This window comes from Leptodactylus fuscus, chromosome 4, assembly GCF_031893055.1.
Source record: "Leptodactylus fuscus isolate aLepFus1 chromosome 4, aLepFus1.hap2, whole genome shotgun sequence".
Classification (NCBI taxonomy): Eukaryota; Metazoa; Chordata; class Amphibia; order Anura; family Leptodactylidae; genus Leptodactylus; species Leptodactylus fuscus.
The window spans coordinates 50,585,068-50,606,842 of record NC_134268.1 but is presented as its reverse complement, the minus strand read 5'-3'; the positions used below and the strand labels follow the sequence as shown (position 1 = coordinate 50,606,842).

Genomic DNA, 21,775 nt, shown 5'->3' with positions numbered 1-21,775 from the left:
GTGCCATTGTCTGACTGGGAATTCAAAGAATATATGGGGGTTACGTGCACCCACAATTTTTAATACTGGTATACAGTGCCATTGTCTCACTGGGAATTCCACAAATAATTTGGGGATTCATTCACCCTACATCTCAGGCTCTTGCCATATTCACCCAGGTTGTCAGTGCTGCACCAGCTCGTTCCCAGACAGCTCGGCCTGAAAAACACGTTACCTATATAGAGGATTTGGACAATGAAGACAACATGTTCTAAATCTAATGTCTGCACCTTCTCCAGAATTAAAATAAAGGCAGCGTTTAACTTTCAAATAGCACTGCACAAAGGAAGAGCTTATCAGCTTGTCTCATGACATGCTACTGAAAAGTTTCATTTGTGTATCTTAATGTAAATATAGTTGTATAAGCTTTTTGGGTTTTAGGCACTGCCAAGTTATTTATTACCACCCGCTCCCTTATAATGATGATGACGCCAAAGTCACTGTGGGTGTTCAGAGCTCACAGCTTTGGGTGACATTTGTCTTGCTCTCTGTCGGTACCAGCTGTCTTTTTGGATACCGTAAAGTTATGTTGACTTTATTAACAGCTATAGAAGCTTTAGCCAGGTTGTGACGGTGTGTAACCCTAACAACACTAAGTGGGATACACATTAATAGTCAGTCTATGTACGCTAAACGTATCACTGAAGTAATTTTTTTTCCCTCTCCCCTAATATAAGAAAGGAACAGACATTAGACCTAGACCGGGGTTCGAGGCTTGAAAAAATCCAGTATTATTTGTTCTTCATGATGTGAAATATGTGTTGAAAAGCAACCCAAGATGAAGTCAGCCATGTGTGCCAGTGTGTTACTTGGCATGCCTTTGCTGGCCCCAACTGTAAGGGTCACTCTCCATTTCCTCCATTTTCCACTCCCCTTCACACCATTTGTGGTGAAGCAATGGGATGCACTGAAGTGCACCCTCTAGCCTCGTGTGGGATAGGGACATCAGATGCCACTCCAACCCCCTCGTCTTCCTCCGCCAGCCAACGGTGCGAAGATGAGAGGAGTGTGCTCTGAATGTTTTCTGCCTAGCAGAGGCTAGTTCTCACTTACGAAAATGGCCCCACTTTGACCTGTATATCAGGCACAATGGTGTAGGTTTCAAAGAAACATGGCACCAACAAGTTGGAAAACGTGGGCCATGCGTGGACCGTGTTTGAGTCTGGCAAGCTCCAGATCTGCTACCAGGTTCCAGCCATTATCACAGGCGCAAAAATGCCAGGCCCCAGGTGTAGCAGGGAAAAAAAAATGCCATCTCAGCCAGGATGGCATCCCTGACCTCGGAGGCACTGTGCTGTCTGTCCCCCAAGCTGATCAGTTTCAGCACGGCCTACTGACATCTCCCCATGCCAGTGTTACAGTGTTTTCCGCTAGTAGCTGGGGTGGAGGTTGCAGCTTCGTAGGGTTTCAGTCTACTCCTGCCATGAATTTTGGCCTGGGAGAGGAGATAGGCCACCCCAGTTTGCACCCGGGGAACAGACTCCACCACATTCACCCTGCCTGTCATTAAAGATAAGCACTGCAGCATCCCTGACCACAGGCGCTTGTCCATGTGTCGGTGGTCAAGTGGACCTTGCAGCAAAGCGCAGAGCTCTGGGCCCGACTGATGTTATGGGACACATGCAGGCGCAAGGCAGAGACAGCACACCAAGAGAAGTAGTAACGGCTAGGCCCAGCATAGGGAGGTGCCCCAGCTGCCATCTGCTGACGGAAGGCCTGGGTCTCCAGAAGCATAAACAAACACCAACATCTCCAGGGCCAGCAGTTTATCGATGAGGCTGTTACAGGCTTGGGCATGGGGGTGGGTTGTATTGTACTTCTGCCTGCAATGAAAAGCTTGGGAAATGTGGAGTGGCTGGGAAGAGGCGCATGATGGTGCAGGCCAAAAGGGCGCATGAGGGTGAACTCCCCAATGTGTCAGAGATAGGTGTGTAGGTGTCCTTGCATCATATACTTGCACCATATTTGGCTTTGGAAGTTAATTTTGTGCCAAAAAGTGGTTAAGACAGCGATCCCTCAGCTACTCCCGTTACACTGTCTATTGAAGTTACCATCTGTGGAAGTGGACCACCATTTCTAAGATCCCAAAGGAAGCAGGCAAGAGATGTGCAGTTCAGAAAAAAAGATGAGAAAATAAGTTTAGGCTGTAGAGCACAGAGGGATCGGAGAGGACAGAGCTGGTGTCGGCCAGGTATTCCCACAACATGCGCCTATACTTGTCCCTCCTGGTGACACTAGGCCCCTGAGTGGCAGTAATTTGTCCAGGGGGCCATTAACGTGTTCCAGACCTAGGAATAAGTCTTCCAACAGGGTAGAGTTTTGCATGCCTTTGCTTCTACCCACTGTTTTTGCTGCTTAGCTTCCCTCCACATCTACTCTGCTTTCACCCCTAAACATCACCCCAGTTTATGCCTTTGCTTCTACCCAGGTTTTTTGTTGATTTAGCTTCCCTCTACATCTACACTGCTTTAGCCCCTAGACATCACCCCTGTCCATGTGGGGTCGGTGGCCTCGTCATCCACCAACTCCTCTTCCAATTGCGCACTGCCCCCTTACTGCAAACCGCACATGACCACAGCTTGCCTTGATGGCAACTGTGTCTCATGATCCCCACTTAGGTCCAGACAAGTCGGTGGCGGGTCCAAAACCCCAAAATTGGAAGGAAATGGCAGATGCTGCAGTATTTCTAACACCTGTTCCTGGTGCTCGGGCCTGGTCTGTGTTGTACCCTGCACCCTGCTTAACGCATCTGCCATATCCGAAGTTGTGCTGAGCGCATGCTAATGTTTCGTGTCCAGTGCAATGGATGGGATGGGATTTCACATAAGTCTGCCACCCATGGCCACTCATGGTTGAGCAACTGAGGGAGTTGACTTTGACGAACCCGAGGGTTTTGGAGTTGGAACTACATCAAAGGTCTGTGCTGCTCACACACTCTGCTCAACACATGATATGTTTAGTGCCAGCAGTGTGGAGACGTCGCACAACAGCCGTTGTTCCAGCAGGTACAGGCGTTGTAGGAGTGCATAGAGGCTAGCAGCGGCAACTATACACTTTAAAAACTATCCGCACAAGCGCCACACTTTCACCAGTAGCTCAGGAACATTGGGGTACCTTTTTCAAAAGATTAGCAGCAATGAGTTAAAAACGTGGCCCAGGCATGGAATATGTTGCAGGCTGCCAAGCTACAGAGCCAATCCCAGGTTACGGCCATTATCACACATGACAACATGCCTGGGCCCAGGTGCAGTGGCAAAAACCACATTGCCGTCTCATCGAGGATGGCATGACTCACTTTGTAGGCAGTGTGCTGTCTGGCCCCCAAGCTGATGAGCTTCAGCACGGCCCGCTGACGTCTCCCCACACCAGTGTTGCAGCGTTTCCAGCTCGTAGCTGGGGTCAATTTAACAGCGGAGGAGGGTGGTGTTTCAGCCCTCCTCCCAGGAATGTTGTGTGGGGAGACAAGTCAGGCCACCACATTTTGCGACCCGGTCCACGCCTCAACTACATTCAACCACTGTGCCCAAATTGAAAGGTAGCGTCCCTGTCCGCATGCACTTGTCCATTCGTAACTGGTCACATGGAACTTTAGGGCTAAGCGCTGAATTTAGGGACCGCCTCATGTTTGGGGGAAAGTGCTGGTGTGGACGGCACAGTGCGGTGGCGCAGTAGACACTCTGCCCAAAAAGGGCAGAGTGTCCCCCAGCCGGGATTCCAACATCTCCTGGGCCAGATTTCTTGAGATGAGGCCGTTGAAGCCTTGGGCATGTGGGTGGGTTGCGCTGTACTTTAGCATGAAATGAAAGGCTTGGGAGATGGGGAGTTGCTGGGAAGAGGCGCATGATGGCGCGGGCAAAAGGAGAAATGGCAGGAAAAGGTGAGGATAAGGGTGAACTCCCCAAAGTGTCAGAGGCAGATGTGGAGGTGTCCTGGCTCCTGGTCTGGACTGCAGCGCCAGCCCTGTCAACAGTGGAAGAGGCAGTGGCCGCCAGGCCAAACGACGATTATCCTGCGCTTGCTCTCACCCACTGAGCCCAGGGCTTGCCTTCCAAATGATGGCACCCGCAAGAGGTGGTGAGATTCCTCTCCGCAGATCTCCAAACCATCTTGGACTTGCAAATTGCACTAAATTTGTCATGTAACTGACATGTATATGATGAGTCTATCCATTGTCTGTTCATTTTGGTGAAAGTCAGCCTGTCAGCTGACAGACAGCTGTGCTTGTCAGTGATGATGTCACCGGCTGCTTGTACCCCCAGTTTTTGCTGCTTAGCTTGCCTCCACATCCACACTGCTTTTGCCCCTACACATCACCCCTATCCATGCCTGTGCCTCTAGCCATAAGTCTGCCACCCATGGAAACTCATGGTGCAGAAAGTGAGGGAGCTGACTCTGAGGAACCCTTGGGTCTTGTAGCTGGTACTCCATCAAAGGTCTCTGCTGCTCACACACCCTGCTGAACATATGGTATCTAGGGTTAGAGCGTGTGGTGACCTCGCACAACAGTAGGTGCTTCAGGCAGATGTAGGCCTTGCTGGAGTGTATTGCGGCTAGCTCCAGGTACTGTAGACTTGGGAAAGTGGGTGTCCAAGTGCCGCACTTTCACCCTTAGCTCAGCTAATTTGGGGTATGTTTTTAAAAATCATTGCACCACTACATTGAACATGTGGGCCAGGCATGGAACGTGTTGGAGGCTGGCAAGCTCCAGAGCCCTCCAACAAGCTAAAAAACCTGGCCCCAGGGGCAGCGGGGATAAACAAATTGCCATCTCATCCAGGATGGCATCCCTGACCTCAGAGGCAGTGTGCTGTCCGTCTCCCAAGCTGATGAGCTTCAGCCCAGCCTGCTGACGTCTCCCCACACCAGTGTTGCAGCGTTTTCAGCTCGTAGCTGGGGTAAATCTAACAGCGGAGGAGGAGGAGGGTGGTGTTTCAGCCCTCCTCCCAGGAATGTTTTGTGGGGAAACAAGTCAGGAAAATTCTTGAAACGGGAGAGTTTTGCATCTTTGCCCTTGCTGCCTATGGACATCCCTTTGCCTCTAGCCACCATTTTCCCTGCTTTGCTTGCCTCCACATCCACACTGCTTTTGCCCCTAGACATCACCCCAGTCCATGCCTTAGCTTGTACCCCCAGTTTTTCCTGCTTAGCTTGCCTCCACATCCACACTGCTTTTGCCCCTAGACATCACCCCAGTCCATGCCTTAGCTTGTACCCCCAGTTTTTCCTGCTTAGCTTGCCTCCACATCCACACTGCTTTTGCCCCTAGACATCACCCCAGTCCATGCCTTAGCTTGTACCCCCAGTTTTTCCTGCTTAGCTTGCCTCCACATCCACACTGCTTTTGCCCCTAGACATCACCCCAGTCCATGCCTTAGCTTGTATCCCCAGTTTTTCCTGCTTAGCTTGCCTCCACATCCACACTGCTTTTGCCCCTAGACATCACCCCAGTCCATGCCTTAGCTTGTACCCCCAGTTTTTCCTGCTTAGCTTGCCTCCACATCCACATTGCTTTTGCCCCTAGACATCACCCCAGTCCATGCCTTAGCTTGTACCCCCAGTTTTTCCTGCTTAGCTTGCCTCCACATCCACACTGCTTTTGCCCCTAGACATCATCCCTATCCATGCCTCTTCCCCTAGCCATAACTCTGCCACCCCTGGAAACTCATGGTGCAGAAACTTTGGTTGCTGACTTTGAGGAACCCTTGGGTTTTGTAGATGGAACTCCATCAAAGGTCTGTGCAGCTCACACACCCTGCTCAAGATATGGTATTGTAGGGTTTCAGCATGTGTGAATGACGGACAACAGCCTGTGTTTGGACAGATGTAGGCCTTGCTAGAGTGTTTTTAGGCTAGCAGCGACTCCTGTGCACTTGCAAAAGTGGGCGCACAAGCGCCGCATTTTCAACAGTAGCTTCGGTACATTTGGGTATGTTTTTAAAAAACTTTGCACCACTAGGTTAGACGTGGGCCAAACATGGAACGTGTTGGAGGCTGGCAAGCTCCAGAGCCGCTACCAGGTTCCAGCCATTATCACAGGCGTAAAAATGCCAGGCCCCAGGTGTAGCAGGGAAAAAAAAATGCCATCTCAGCCAGGATGGCATCCCTGACCTCGGAGGCACTGTGCTGTCTGTCCCCCAAGCTGATGAGCTTCAGCACCGCCTGCTGACGTCTCCCCACACCAGTGTTTTAGCGTTTGCCGCTAGTAGCTGTGGTGGAGGTTGCAGCGTCGTAGGGTTTCAGTCTACTCCTGCCATGAATTTTTGCCTGGGAGAGGAGATAGGCCACCCCAGTTTGCACCCGGGGAACAGACTCCACCACATTCACCCTGCCTGTCATTAAAGATAAGCACTGCAGCATCCCTGACCACAGGCGCTTGTCCAAGTGTCGGTGGTCAAGTGGACCTTGCAGCAAAGCGCGGAACTAAGGGCCCACCTGATGTTGAGTGACACGTGCTGGTGCAAGGCGGGGACGCCACACCGGGAGAAGTTGAGACGGCTAGGGACGGCATAGTGAGGTGCCACAGTTGCCATCAGGTCCGGGAAGGCTGGAGTTTCAACAAGCCGGAACGCCAACCTCTCCTGGGCCAGCAGTTTAGCGATGTTGGCGTTCTAGGCTTGCGTGGGTGGGTGGTTAGCGGTGTATTTCTGCCGGCGCTCCAATGTCTGAGAGATGGTGGGTTGTTGTAAAGAAGCGCCTGATGGTGCCTTTGATGGTGCAGGAGAAGGAGATAAGACAGAAACAGGGGAGGATGAGGGAGAAGTCAACAAAGTGGCGGAGGCAGATGAAGTGATGTCCTGGCTCGTCCTCTGGAGTGCATCGCCAGCACTGTGAGCAGAGGCAGTGGCATGAACGGCGGGCGACGTTTGTCCTGCCGTTGCTGCCTGCCACTGATTCCATTGCTTGGATTCCAAATGACGGTGCATTGAAGTGGTGGACAGGTTGCTCTTCTCAGGGCCCCTACTTGATTTCGAGAGGCAAATTGTGTAGACGACACTATATCTGTCCTCGGCGCATTCCTTGAAAAAACTCTACACCTTCAAGAAACGTGCCCTCGATGGGGGAGTTTTTCTGGGCTGGGTACAAAAGGGAACATCTTCGGACATTCCGGGTCTGGCCTGGCTTCGGCAAAGCAGCTGACCTCTGCCTCTGGACATGTCTCTGCCTCTAGCTACCCTTTTTGGTGCTGCACCTGCCTCAACATCCACACTACTTTCCCAGCTTGACATCTGCCTTGTCCAGGTGGGGTCGGTGTCCTCGTCGTCCACCACCTCCTCTTCCAACTCCTGTCTCGCCTCCTCCTCCTGCACAATGCGCATGTCAACTGGCTGCCCTGACAGCAACTGCGTCTCATCGTCGTCGATGAGGGTGGGTTGCTGGTCATCCGCCACCAAATCGACCGGAGATGGAATGGAGGAGACTCTAGTGTTTGAGCATCTGGACACAGATACTCGTCTGTTAGGTCCGTGGAATCGCGAAATGGAGGGGCAGGTTGCGGTACAGTCAAAGGAAGGGAGAACAGCTCTGGGGAGCAGGGACAGTTGGGGTTATTGTTCTGGGAAGATTGGGAATTTTGGGTGGAAGGAGGACAAGACTGTTGGGTAAGAGGAGGTAGAGGCTGACTGGCTGGTGGACAATGTGCTTTAAGCGTTATCCGACAGCCATTGCAAGACCTGTTCCTGGTTCTCGGGCCTACTAATCTTTGTACCATTCAGCCTAGTTAATGTGGAACTTTTGTGCAAAGCGCAGAACTTAGGGCCCGCCTGATGTTAAGGGACACACGCTGGTACAAGGCTCAACTCACCCTAAGTGCCAAAAACACTGCTGGTGCAAGGCTCTACTCATGCCAAGGGCCTCAATCTCTGCTGGTAGCTCAGCTTAAGGTCATGTAACTTTGTTTGGAAGGGCTCATGTTAAGGGCTAGAAAAGTGAATTTTGGAAGGTCTTACCACATCACACACACACACACACACACACGCACACACACACACACACACACACACACTCAAAATGACAGTTAAGGGTGAGGGCTTTTGGAATTCCCATTGCCTATTCCATTTGTGGTTGTCATGGGGAACGTGATTTAAAGGGGTGGTTGTTACTGTTTGTTGAGCTTAAATTGGGGTTTGTGTCCATCCATTTGGGAAGTAAAGAAGGTTTCCAGGTATTTTCCCACTTTGATAGAGGTTTTTTTGAATGTGGAAAGTGTGTAGTTGTTAGGCAGTGATGTTGGGGTAATAGAGGGTCTTTGGTGTGTTAGATGCCCCCAGACATGCTTCCCCTGCTGTCCCAGTGTCAGTGGACTTGGTGACCCTCCAGACACGGATTTGGGTTTCCCCCTTAACGAGTATCTGTTCCCCATAGACTATAATGGGGTTCGAAACCCGTTCGAACACACGAACATTGAGCGGCTGTTCGAATCGAATTTCGAACCTCGAACATTTTAGTGTTCGCTCATCTCTAGTTAGTATAGGTGACATTCCATTTTCAAAAACAGGAAAACAGAACTGGAAAATCTGAAAATGTGCCTGAGGTGCCCTGGCGATCTAGGTAGGTGGAGGGAGAGGGTTTAGCTTAGAGGAGAAATATGCATTTTATTCCGGACAACCCCTTTGAATTTACAACTCAACTGCAGTTCCATTCAAGGAAATAGGGGTGAGCTGCAATACCTGACAAGGCCCACAGATAAAAGTGGCGCTATTTCTGGAGGAATCAACCATGTGTTCCTAATTTCTTGCAACCCTTTTCAATTCCTCTGTAGTGAAACTTCTTGGACAACCCCATTGATTCATGGGGCTACTCAGCGGCCAAAAGAAATAGTACAATGTTAAATTGAGCTCTGCTACACCTGTACAAATGCTCTGTGCAGCGGATTAGCACATACATCCCATTGTAAAAACAGCAACCGTTCCTTCTATTTTGATAGTGTTTTTCATATTTCGGAGAATACGCAGAGTGTCTGTAATGGGATTAACATGTGAAAACATACTTTGTACTTCACACTTTGCTATGAAATGAGAGAATATTAAGCACAGTAGCTGTAACCACTTCCATGTGAAAAGTGTGTGGGAAAGAAAGTCCTCCAGGATTCCTAACCACAACTGAAGGGGGACCATTACGTATCTGAAACAAATGACATGTTTACTTAGCAGGTTTTACTTTCCCATAAAGGAGCGCTAGGAGAGCCAAGCACGGAGTCATTCTTCTTGCATAAAGGGAAAATACGACAGTGATCTGGACAGTTCAACAACAGGAAAGGAGCATCGTGCTAAATGACTTGTAAAATCTGCTTCTGGCTCAGTCCGTCTGAATCTCTCAAGCTGTGGTATATACCTCTAGGGACGGCCGCCGGGTTTGCTATAAGATCTGCCTTTAGCAAGAATTAGGAATCTTCATGAAACAGGTTTAGATGAATTTGCAATGATCTTAAAGAAGTAAAACCGATACATTATTTTCTACTATGAACAGCTTTGAACTGTGTTGAGTTATGTAGGGGGCAACAACTTCTTAAAGGTAAAGTAAGGTTACTTTCAGTGAATAATGGCCGCGTAATGCCCGTTTTTGTAATGGGTGTCACACGGCAGCATTAAATTCAATGTTAGCGCCACTTTCGAATGTATGGGGGATCCATGATGACGGCTGCTAGAGATCCATTTTTTGCAGACCTCGGTCGTCTGAATGTAGCCTAAGCCTAAGTCACCACAGCCAAGTATATGAACCCCATCTCTGCAGATAGATAGGTTAGGGTCACCAGAATCAAATAGTGTTTTGCCCCTGTGAACTGGTTCCTCCATTGCAGAGATATTGCTGTTTTTGTGAATAGGTAAATGAGCTCTATAGAGCAATGAAGGCGTTGTGGCTTACCTCTTTGGAGCAGTAGCAACATCCTCATTACTCCAAGGGGCAGGTTCACATGGCAGAAAATGAAGAGGTATTCCTCTTCATTTTTCGCCGCCAGCATTTTAGCCATGGTCCAACCTCAGCGGGATGCTGATACAGTGCATCAGTATTCCATTATGGCATCCCACTGCTGATTAGGCCCAGATGAATGGACCTACTCTCTACGGAGTCTCGAGCCACGGACTCTGCAAGTGAATCAACCGTTCCTTCTGCAATATCTGCCTCCCATTGAAAACAATTGGGAGCAGATTCCAGGAGGAAATTCATGGCAAATTCCTCCATGAGAACACAGCCAAAAAAGTTCCTTTGCAAGGGTTGATATATCAGGTTCTGGTAACAGAGTCCCTTTCATGGGGTTCTATTACATTATAATAGTGTAGCATAGTCATTAGGCTATCTAGATGATGACCCAGTTTTCAATATTAAACGGATTCTATCATTAAAATCACATTTTTTGTCGATGACACGTAGGAATACCCTTAAGAAAGGCTATTCTACTCCTATTCAAATTTCTAGGCCTCGGGTCTCGAGCAGAGCCGACTGCGCGTGCCCACAGGCCACAAGAAAATGGCCACTTACACAGCTGTGTTAGTGGCCATTTTCTTGTGGCCTGTGGGCATGTGCAGTTGGCTCTACCCGAGGCTTAGAAATTTGAACCCAGCTCCAGAAGAAGACGCTCAGAGAGGCCGTTTCTAAAGAAGATGGAGGCGGCACTGGAGATTTCTCTCGTAGCATTGGGGACACCCCTCAGTACTGTTTGAGCGCTGGGGCCCACTGCCAGTGCTGCGAGAGAACTCATTTGCACACACACGAAAATCGGAATTTCTACACAACGGCAGCATGGAGAAGACATCTAAAGGTAGGAGAAGAATAGCCTTTCTTAAGGCTATTCCTATGTGTGATCGACAAAAAATGTGATTTTAATGATAGAATCCCTTTAAGGGGCTGAAGAACTTTAGCAAGAATTGTGTCCCTTTTCTGGTTAACCCAGGCACAGTTATGGACATCTGTTGTGGCTGTGCCTGGTGGAGGTGCCAGGTCTGTCCAATTCAAGTAAATAAAATTGAGCTACAGTACCAGGAACAGCCACAATCAAATACATAGCGCTGTGTCTGAGTAAACAATCAAGAGGGCACACAACAGAACCTTCATTCAGCTGGTAGGGATACAAGGAGACGGATCCTAGGGATCTATCCAAAGGACAAATCATCAGCTCTATAATCTCTGAAAACCTTTTAATGAACAAAGTTCCTTTTGGACCTTAACAACAAGAATATTTTTGTCTATTTTAATCATGTGTTGGTCAAACGATTAAAACTGTGTCAGACTATCAAATAATTTGTAGTCTTCTTTTCATGACAAAAATATTTTATATCTCAATAGTAAAAGCAAAATATAGGAAACTTTAGGATATATCTTATCAGAGATACAAGCTTCTTTCTACACTTTTCTGACTTTTTTCTCATTTTATCTCTTAAAGTGACATTCACTATGAAATGTGGACTGGTGGAAATCTGGACTGGGCTCACGGGGGTATCAGACTGCAGAGTCGGTGGGTAGGTCTGCCGAGTCCACAACTCTGGGAGGAATTGAGCAGATTTATTATTGTAGATTGATATGCTTACAAGGCTTACAGACATGGCTGTCAATCACTAGTTGGACCTAACCACGCTTAATGTAAATGACAAGTCCTGCAATCATATTAACCTATGTCTTACTCTAAAGCACTGCAGTTTTATAGAGAAAACAGTTTTGGCATTGCCTCATAGCCAGACTTGCACACAGGGTTTTGGAGCGTCCTTGGGGCAGTTCCCCTCTGGTTTCTATTTGTCTATCTCAACATGATTGACTGGTCTGTCTCTCTTTGTGTAAAATGAAATACCTTAAAATCAATGTGAGCTAGTCAAGGGGACAGCTAGACGGGAGTAACCGAGCTGACACTTTGCCACGAGCCCTTGAAATAAAACATACTGCAAGCCACTGCTAAACCTGTTGTTGCAAAAAATGTTCAGTGCTTTGGTAAATAACATAATAAGGATTAGAAGGCTTATCACTTAGTAATGCTGTTTGTGAACAAGGTTGCATGTTTTTCTTTCTTGCATACCAAGAACTATATTTTGCAATAAAGGGAGTCTATCACTATCCCCAGCTACTTTAAACCACTCCCATAGGGCTGTAGATGCTATTAGCAAAATAAAAAACATACCTTTCTTAAGTTTCAGAACCCCAGGGATGCAGAGAAAAAGCACTTTTAAGTTTTATTCAAATGAAGGTCTTGGAGCAAGGGGTGGTTTTCTCCTATTACTGAGCACTGTTGCATCATCACTAAACACCCCCATCCTGTATTCAGCTCATCCGCCTGGGTCGTGTGATTTGATACTCACATGGCCCAGGGGGAGGAGCTGAATCCACAAATCTCTTTTCTGACAATCCACACCCACGTTGATAATGCAATAAAACTCCAGTCCAAATTAGATGCACCACACCGTGCCAAAGATGCACCATGTTCACGTCAGTGTATAGTTGTAAATCAGGGAAAGGGGTAGTTCACACAGAGTAAACTGGCGTGTATTTTGGCGTGTAATTTTACATGTGTAAAATAAGACTCCCATTGACTTCAATGACATTTTACATGTGTATTTTGATGTGTATTTTGACGTGTTTCTTTACATGTGTAAAATAATGTCATTGAAGTCTATGGGAGTCTTATTTTACACATGTAAAATTACACGCCAAAATACACGCCAGTGTGAACTACCTTAAAATACTATCAAGCAGCTTGGCCTAGGCTGACCACTACTGCCTCTACCAACTTACCCAGGCTTTCTACTATTCCACAAATTTTACCTGGACATCTGTTGTGGCTGTGCCTGGTGGAGGTGCCAGGTCTGTCCAATTCAAGTAAATAAAATTGAGCTATAGTACCAGGAACAGCCACAAACAAATACATGGCGCTGTGCCTGAGTAAACAATCAAGAGGGCACACAACAGAACCTTCATTCAGCTGGTAGGGATACAAGGAGATGGATCCTAGGGATCTATCTATCGTCAGTGTCCGACAGGTAGTGTCCGCTCCTAGTGTCTGTTCAAAATCTGGCACGGACATTAGGAGCGGACACTAGCTGTGTCGTTGACACTTGTCATTCATTTAAATGGCGATCGGGTGCGTTCTTTTGCACTCCGTGCCTGTCCTTCACTGTCTGCTTGTAAAGATGTCCGACTTTTCAAGCGGACAGAAAAAACCTACATGTCGGGCTTTTCTGTCCGCTTGAAAAGTCGGACATCTTTACAAGCGGACAGTGAAGGACAGGCACGGAGTGCAAAAGAACGCACCCGATCGCCATTTAAATGAATGACAAGTGTCAACGACACAGCTAGTGTCTGCTGCTAATGTCCGTGCCAGATTTTGAACAGACACTAGGAGCGGACACTACCTGTCTGACACTGACGGTAGTGTGAACGCCCCCTAACATATTTTAAACTGGACCTAGCTCATTCTTGCTGAACCCTCCAAAAACTACGGCCAGAAAAATGTCAAAAATTTCCAAACATATGAAAAAACATATATAAAGTACAGATCACGCACTGTCCATCAAACTGTTTAATTTCTTTATACCTTCATTCCATTCTTTAATTGAATATATATACAGTATTATGACAGCGCATTGTCTTAATATAAGTATTAGATCATCCCCGCATACTAGGCCGCCCTCTATTTTAGTATTTTATTGGAATTGTCCAGTCCGGAGCTACTGTTCACGTCTTACAACTGTTCCTGAGCAGTTCTCCATTCTGTCCCGATATGATTTTCCAGAATTTTTTAAAATGTGTAAAATAAAATTGATGAAGAAGCAATTTAAAGGAAAAGGACGTGACACAAATATCCGCCATTCCTTAATCGACAGTGACAGAGAACATGACATTATGTTGTATTTTTCTAACACTTCATTGAAAGACTTCCTTGGCAAACCATTAAACTTTTAATCTCATTTGTTTTGTGAATTTCCTTTAGGATTAGTCTGAAACTTAAATCTTTGTTATGACGAAATGCGAGAAACTTTGGAACGGCTACCCTGCAGGAATTAGAAAAACATTCCACCCCGTTGAGATATTTTCTAATGATGTGAAAAATATTCTTGCATATAGTAAAGAAAACTAGAAAAGGAATTGTTTTAATTTCTTGAATTACAATTGGCCATCTCTTTAAAAAAAAATCATAAAAAGCAGATGTTAATAATACACTATGAGAAAAACAACTCAAGCTACACAACTGTCTCAGATAGAAGGGATCAAATATCTAAGACCTTAGGTCTCCTCTGCTGTCCTATGTGAGAAGGGGAGACTAGGAGTTCCTATAATGCCATGGTTGTATATGGTTATTGTTAAAGTATTTGGGAATTTGAAGCTGATTTTGAGAGATGTTCCAATATGGTTCTCAAAAACAGCTCCAAATTTCATCTGAAATGAGACATTTTTCCCCCCTCCTTATTTTCAACTGGCCAGCACAAATTTTGACATAAAATTGGATAATTCTGCAGATAATTCTTTCTGAGACAGATACTATTCTATTCTATATTCTATTCTATATTCTATTCTATTGAGACAGATTCCACATTGGATTTGGTAAAGCAGAAATATTATTCTTCTGAATTCCTGAAGCAGAATTTTTCAGCTTCTACTAATTCCACCAAGTGAACATACCCTTACAGTATAGCTTCCATAATGTAGCAACTACAATCTACTATAATCACAAAACATTTTTCAGACAACAGAAAATATGTCATATCCATGTTATTGATCAAGTTATATATTTTTTCCACAATTTATGATCAGACAGTTTTATATACAGCCATTTTACATCAAAATGGAGTGCAGGGCTAAAAAATGCACAGATATCATGTGGCTAGGACTAGTGTTGGATGGGGGGTTCCAATTTTGGCCCATCAGATACAGATTATTCAAGGGTAGGTTACTAGAATCATCTTAAGCACACTGCAAATTTCAGTATCTTCTGCCGGCCCATCAATTGTGTTGGAGCCTGGGCCCACTGAGGTCCAGTCTGACATTGGCTTGGGCTCTACTGTCCCTTCTGATTAAAGAAAGCTGCAATATTTCCTATGACTATTTCACAACTGAAAGTTGACCTCAAGTGTCAACTCAATAAGTTGACTGTTATATTTCACAGGGGATGCTGCAAGGAGAAGACTTCTCGGAGGATCAAGCCCGACCCTCACTCATGGACTTGGTAAGTATAATTTGATCGAATGTTGCCTACCCCTGAAACAAGCATTTTCTTCCCATAGACTATAATGGGGTTCGATATTCGATTTGAGTAGTCGAATATTGAGGGGCTACTTGAAACGAATATCAAATCTCGAACATTTTACTGTTCACTCATCTCTAGTTATGATCTATCAAAATTGCTGGCAGATTTCCTTCAGTACTTATTGGCCAACCTTAACAGGATCCTTTCTCCGAGAGCCCCATAGCGGCCACATGACTATACAACCCTTGAATGCCGACAAATGTTTGCTTTTTGTTAGGTTTTTTAGCAATCCAATACTTAGAGTGTTTCATTTGTATCTATTTTACATTATATAAAAGTTTCAGAAACTTCCCAAGCCTATCTAACATTCAGGGTGAAGCTGAATTCTAAGCAGCTCATAAACCATAATGCTGGTCTGGAATCAAAGAGGAGCGTTCTTGTGGATTAGACATCATCATGCTCTGAATGCCAGAGAAGTGACTAGAGGTGCTGTCATATCATTATCTTCCATTGTGTTGTCATTAAACTAAACTGTTATCTGTGTATTAGCCATTGTCTGATCAGTTGATCATGAAGCCTCCTACACAGAAATACGATACCATCTATCCATCAATGGGATTACTCAGTTGCAAACATTGTCAATTAATGAAAATGTACTAAAGAAATTCACAATGAGTCTTAGTGGTTGATGTTCTTATCCGCACCAGGAATGTCGGAGTCTCCTATAATTATCACCTTAGCGATCCATGACATCTCAGGGATTTGGGATTTCCATTACTAATACCCACATTCAGCATAACTTACTCAATTACTCATTTTACTGACCAAAAACTTGTATTTCTATCATTTAGACTTATGATACTTTTATTATTCTTCATTTCCTATTGCATTAGCAGCAAATCTATATATGGAAGGATGGATGGATGGAGGGATGGATGGATGGATAGATAGGTAGATATGAAACAGACTCATAAGGCATGTGCCGTTTCTAAAATGTGAGAATATGGGGAGCAACAAATATCCTCGATTTAACCCTTGCTCTGCTGACATCAGTAATTAGACAAGGAGAGACACCGAGCCGATCCTCGTGTATTATCACAGGGTGAAATGGAAACACAGAGAGATGAGCGTCTGCTTACCTAGTTGGGTTGTGATGGAGTCACAACAGCCCGACAGAGCGTTTAGACACAAGTCATTGCTGTAGTGCAGGACAGTTCAATGGGCAGCAGCTGCAGTGACGTCACAAGAACGTAATATATGGATGCAATGGATGGACCAAACTGTTTGGGATACAGGCCGAAGGACAGCGCTCACCCAGACATACCAGAAACTTCTTTATTATTGTAATGAGAACATGTCACAACTCGTTTCGGACCACTGATGGTCCTTTCTCAAGTGCACAATTGCTTGTCTGGATGGCTCAAGAGTATCAGTAATTAGAGGTCAGCACAAAGTAATAGAATAGTATGAGGTTATCCTCCAATATATGCCGGGACGTTCCCTTTTGTAGCCCAAAAGTTAGTGAAATAACTGGGTTATGGAGTAGAGGTGAATATCATTTTACTCTTCTATCTTTATGCCTCCGTCAGTTCTTTGTCTTATGTATAGGATGCTTTTCTAGAACAGCTGCTTTGTCAATTGGAGGAAGGGGCTGCACACAGCAGTGGGAGGCTTAACTCTTTGGAGTAATGGCAACACCCTTGTTGCTCTAAAGATCTCATCTGCATAACGGCAAATCACAGGGGAAAACACTGTTTGATAAAGGTGACCTAACCCTCTATATTTGTGAGGCTCTGATGACAGATTCTGTTTAAGTAACCCTAAATTATTATTTAAACTTTTTATGCTTAGGATATACAAGCTACTATGAAACTGCGGACATGTACAGTATTCTTTAAATGGTCAAAACTTTTTAACAATCTTTACATAAATTAATAGTATAAGACAATATAAGAAACTTTGCAAAACATCTTATCAGAGAAAAGAGTAGGGACTCACTATAAAGAGGTCGCCGTGAAGTGGCTAGGGGGCTTATGCACATTGATCAATATGTATTCTAAGAACCTCATGTTTGGTATTGTAAAATTTGCTGAGAAGCACTAGATCAGGGGTGCCCAATACGTTGATCGCGATCTACCGGTCGATCGCAAAGGACGTATGGGTCGATCGCAGGATGCTGCCAGGGATCCCCGGTGTCTGCTGGTTCACAGTGCAGGCTGAGAGTCGACTCTCAGCCTGTGCTGTGAACAAGCACTCTGGACACTTGCAGGCCGGGCAGCAGCAGCTCCGGGGAATGACGCGCCCCCTGCTCTTAGGGATGAAGAGGGCCGGGGTGCTCTTGTTCACAGCGCAAACTGCGTGTCATCTCCGGACACTGGCAGGTGGGGCCAGCGTCCAGAGATAACTCTCAGCCTGCGCTGTGAACAAGCAGACACCGGGGATCCCTGGGCGGCCACAGAACGTCGCTGTCTCCTGCTCTCACGCTCTGCCCGCCCCCACCCACATGCCCGGCCCCGCCCACAGACACGCCCTGCCTCACCCACAGGCCCGCCCTGGCCCGCCCACAGGCCCGTCCACAAGAAGTGGGTAGTAGATCTTTTGCCTTGGTCATTTTATAAAGTAGCTCACATGCTGAAAAAGTGTGAGCACCCCTGCACTAGATCAGTGTATAAGGTTGGGATGTGCGAGCCATGTTTTTCTCGTTTTGTACATCTTATCAGAAAAAAACACCTTCTCCACCCAGAGCTGAAATGTCTTCTAAAGCAAAAGCAAGAAGCAAAGAAAGTCACTGAGATGTCATATTAGTCTACGTAGAGGGGGTGTGCTAAAAAACTGGATGTGTTTTTGATGCTTTGACAACCGCCCCTCACCCTCTACAGTTTATACACTTAGACACAGAAAGCAGCTAAATCTACCACTAAGCACTATCTACCTTACCCCAAGTGCTTACTTCACATCAGTACAGATCAGCACTTCTCAATAATCTGCTAATTCTGATGTTGCGTCTGAGTGAGAGACAACATGGCAGACAAGATAGCAGCTATTCTCTACCCAGCAGCTCAGGGAGAACTGAAAAATAGAGATTAGGGTTGAGCGATCGGGATCGCCTAGAAAATGCTCGAAAATCAGATTTTAAAAACGATCCTGAAATCTCAACATCGGCTCAACCCTACTCCATGAACCTAAAGTAACTAGAGTTGAGCGATCGGTAAAGATCAGATCCCGATCAGCAATCGAGGAAATTTCACGATCGTGATCGGCTGGAAAATGATCAAAAAACGGATTTTAAAAACAATCCTGAAATCTCAAGATTGGCTCAACCCTATTAGAGATGCAACATGCAATGGGGCAAAAGGGGCAGAAGCGGGCATGTGCACACACACTGTATTATTGATTTATGTAAAGTTTTTGAAAGGTAAGGTACACTTTAAGACTTTTTGCATATGTTTCATAGACTACTTGGAGTGGGAAAGCCATATTTAATAATATTCTTTAACTGTCGGTCATAAAGGGAGAAGCGGTATCACTTTTAGAACAATCTGAATGATATATCATAGTATTTTCCTTCGCCAAGCACGTCTCTAAGACATCTTCGTGACTGGGCAATTCCTGTAACGCTTTAACAGAACAGATACCTTGATAAATGCTATAAGATGCTGAGGTTAGACCTTGTAAGGTGGATCTTGTTAGCTTTATATAAGCAATCCCATTACCGCACTTCTTTAAAATATACACTTTATAGGATGATGACATTTTTCCAGCTGCAGGTTTGGATTTCGCCGTTATTATTGAACATCGTGAAGTCTGTATTATTTCCACAGAAATCTATGGCTGAGTCACAAAACAGGTGTTGGTTAATGTTTATTTTTTTCTGCACTCATAAATTGTGAAGGTCTGGCTCCCAGAATACAAGATCACAAAAAGAGTGTTGTATGGTAAGTCCAAATACAAGCCTATAATGTATGCCAGGTGACATATTTATCAGCGAGCTCTTGTACGAGCGTGACTGGACAGACGCTGGCCGGGCATCTTTGAACTATTGCTCTGGCCACAATACACACATTCTCATTCCAGGTGGATCCTATTACTGAATAATTATATTTGATGTGTAGTAATTCTCTGTATTTACACGCCACCTGCAACAGTACTGAGTTATGTTCATCTCCAATACCTCAGTACAAAAGATGATCTATCAGGAATATTCACCACATGCTTATTACTGTCTACAATGACAAGAGATTTCCTTCTCACCTATAGACAAATACTAAGACCTCGCGCAAATGCAAGTAATCTGTGAAGCCCTGTACGAAGCCTGTATATCAGTATAAGAAGACTGTATGACCTCAATGCATGGGTGTAAAGGCTCCGTCAGACTTCATATGTATAGAGATTGGTCTTCGGGGGATGGAGGGAAGGGGGTGTCATTGAGGGGGGTTTCAAATGTTCGCCTTTCCTAGTTATGCCACTGGCCACAGCAAAAAGTGATGTGGGAAGAACCGCAAAGGAAACACATTGCAGTTATTCACCCAAGGTCTGCAGAGTTTTCCTTTGTGGACTTTTTGCTTCAATTATCCATACAGAGAAACCACTAATTGGTATAATTGACATGCTACGATTTCCAAAAATCCTCTGCAGGTATTTTTCTGCAATGTGTAGCTGGGATTCGCTAGAATCCCATACAAAGACTGTAAAACGCCGTGGTGTGTATACCACCTGGGGCCCCAACCTTAAAGGGGTGTTCCAATCAAATAAAAACAGGAGAGTCCACCAATATTAGATCAGTGGTAGTCCAACTCTCTGTAGCAGCTCATCACTTGTATGTGGGGTTGTCAAAAGTATAACCACCACCGATCTAATACAAATTTTACTTGGCTGTAAAAACTCTTTAGGCTGAGGCCCCCACATTGCGGAAATTCAGTTTTTTTGTTGTAGATTTGGCTGAAGTTTTTCAAGCCAGAGCCAGGAGTGGATCGAGCAGAAGGTAGAAGTATAAGAATTTCCTATATATTCCCTTTCCTCTTATGCCATTCTTGGCTTTGGCTCCAAAAACTGCTCTTTGTTAAAAAAAAAAAAAAAAAGATATATATTAAATAAATATATATATATACACTCACCGGCCACTTTATTAGGTACACCATGCTAGTAACGGGTTGGACCCCCTTTTGCCTTCAGAACTGCCTCAATTCTTCGTGGCATAGATTCAACAAGGTGCTGGAAGCATTCCTCAGAGATTTTGGTCCATATTGACATGATGGCATCACACAGTTGCCGCAGATTGCACATCCATGATGCGAATCTCCCGTTCCACCACATCCCAAAGATGCTCTATTGGATTGAGATCTGGTGACTGTGGAGGCCATTGGAGTACAGTGAACTCATTGTCATGTTCAAGAAACCAGTCTGAGATGATTCCAGCTTTATGACATGGCGCATTATCCTGCTGAAAGTAGCCATCAGATGTTGGGTACATTGTGGTCATAAAGGGATGGACATGGTCAGCAACAATACTCAGGTAGGCTTTGGTGTTGCAACGATGCTCAATTGGTACCAAGGGGCCCAAAGAGTGCCAAGAAAATATTCCCCACACCATGACACCAACACCACCAGCCTGAACCGTTGATACAAGGCAGGATGGATCCATGCTTTCATGTTGTTGACGCCAAATTCTGACCCTACCATCCGAATGTCGCAGCAGAAATCGAGACTCATCAGACCAGGCAACGTTTTTCCAATCTTCAATTGTCCAATTTTGATGAGCTTGTGCAAATTGTAGCCTCAGTTTCCTGTTCTTAGCTGAAAGGAGTGGCACCCGGTGTGGTCTTCTGCTGCTGTAGACCATCTGCCTCAAAGTTCGACGTACTGTGCGTTCAGAGATGCTCTTCTGGCTACCTTGGTTGTAACGGGTGGCTATTTGAGTCACTGTTGCCTTTCTATCAGCTCGAACCAGTCTGGCCATTCTCCTCTGACCTCTGGCATCAACAACGCATTTCCGCCCACAGAACTGCCGTTCACTGGATGTTTTTTCTTTTTCGGACCATTCTCTGTAAACCCTAGAGATGGTTGTGTGTGAAAATCCCAGTAGATCAGCAGTTTCTGAAATACTCAGACCAGCCCTTCTGGCACCAACAACCATGCCACGTTCAAAGGCACTCAAATCACCTTTCTTCCCCATACTGATGCTCGGTTTGAACTGCAGGAGATTGTCTTGACCATGTCTACATGCCTAAATGCACTGAGTTGCCGCCATGTGATTGGCTGATTAGAAATTAAGTGTTAACGAGCAGTTGGACAGGTGTACCTAATAAAGTGGCCGGTGAGTGTGTATATATATATATATATATATATATATATATATATATATATCTCCTCAGGACTCCCCTGCCCAATAACAAAATACAAAAACGCCCTAAGTGTGCAGATAATGTTCCATGAACGAATGTGGTCATCCAGTGCTCCACGTACCCCTGGTGGGTTTCCAAGCACCCCCTGATAATCACTGCCTTAGACATATCAATGACACACTAGATGTGGATACAAATATTCTTCTTTAAAAGCAAAAAATACCTTGCTTAC

The 21,775-nt window shown here is 45.5% G+C and overlaps 1 protein-coding gene across 1 annotated transcript in view; it reads right to left on the bottom strand.

The window, feature by feature from the left end:
* The window catches only part of C4H8orf34 (chromosome 4 C8orf34 homolog), a 227,376-nt gene that overhangs the window by 11,384 nt on the left and 194,217 nt on the right, over positions 1-21,775 (bottom strand). The gene's annotated exons all lie outside the window — the stretch shown is intronic.